Below are 1,092 nucleotides of genomic sequence, written 5' to 3' on the forward strand. Positions count from 1 at the left end.
TGCGGAGTTGGGAGCCCCAGCTGCTTTTTCCTTAACCCTTTGGGGTTTTTCTCAGAATCTCACAAGAGGAACAGCTGCTGAAGGATCGGATTCCCAGGTCTCTTAGTAAAACATCATCTCTCCTTTCTCTGAACACGAGTGACAGAGGTGACACCTCTCACCCCCACCCCGTGGGAGTCTGGGCCGCTGAGCCCCCTACTGCCCCTTGTCACTCTCGGAACCACTCTCCCCATGTCCTCCTTCAGGTCAGTCATTTTTCTACGTCCATCTATGAAATACGGGCATAGCCCAGGGAACATTATTTTCTTAACTAATTTCTCCCCGGGGGACCTTGTTCATTATCCCGGCTTCAGTGGCCACACAAGGAAATGTTCCCTGCCCCGTCTAGACTATGTCTGGCTCGACTTCTCTGCTGGGCGCTGGACTTCCCAAAACACAAACTCTTCACAGGAAAATCCTGGTGAGCCTCCCTCCCCTGCGCCAGCCCCCCACCCCCCGGCTGCCCCCCATTTCTTCTTTTCCTGTATTATTTCTCGCTTGCTGGAAAAGCCATCTGCCACAGCACCGCAGCCATCCAGAATAGAGGACGTGCAGCCACCTTTAAATGTCTGTCCCTCTGAAAACCAGGTGGCCGTCAACTTTAGAGAAACTACCTCAGGTCTCGGGAACAAGTGCCCTCTTCTCTGATCTCTATGACCCTGTTCTGGCTTCAGTCTTCATGGGGACTGTCCACATGACCTCAAGGAATTCATGACTCCCTTGGCATTTCAGCTTATATTCCACACTGGTGCCACGGCTGTACTAACATGACACCGTGTGAGGACACTCCCTTTGGGGGCTGCTGATGTTTTAGTAGGGTCTCCAAGGGCTCCAGGCCCAGCCTTCACCCAGCTCCTGATGCTCTAGTCCACACGCCCTGGACGCATGGCCCTTCTCAAGGCTCCTCCACGTCCTCCTCACCTGGGAGTGAGCAAAGCCTCTCCCCCACTCTGCCTGAGTCACAAGCTTCATGCCGGCGGTCCAGCATTCCCAGCAGCCCCCAGCAACGCAGCAACGTCTTCTTTCTTTGGACTTTCATTTTTTTTTTTTTTT

At 53.6% G+C, this 1,092-nt stretch overlaps 1 protein-coding gene across 1 annotated transcript in view; it reads right to left on the minus strand.

The window, feature by feature from the left end:
- ADGRA3 (adhesion G protein-coupled receptor A3) overlaps positions 1-1,092 on the minus strand; it is a gene marked incomplete at its 5' end in the record, with an annotated part of 107,839 nt that overhangs the window by 3,855 nt on the left and 102,892 nt on the right. The window lies entirely within an intron of this gene.

The sequence above is a fragment of the Otolemur garnettii genome, unplaced genomic scaffold (genome assembly GCF_000181295.1).
Source record: "Otolemur garnettii isolate 467f Iridium unplaced genomic scaffold, OtoGar3 scaffold00069, whole genome shotgun sequence".
NCBI classification, from domain to species: domain Eukaryota; kingdom Metazoa; phylum Chordata; class Mammalia; order Primates; family Galagidae; genus Otolemur; species Otolemur garnettii.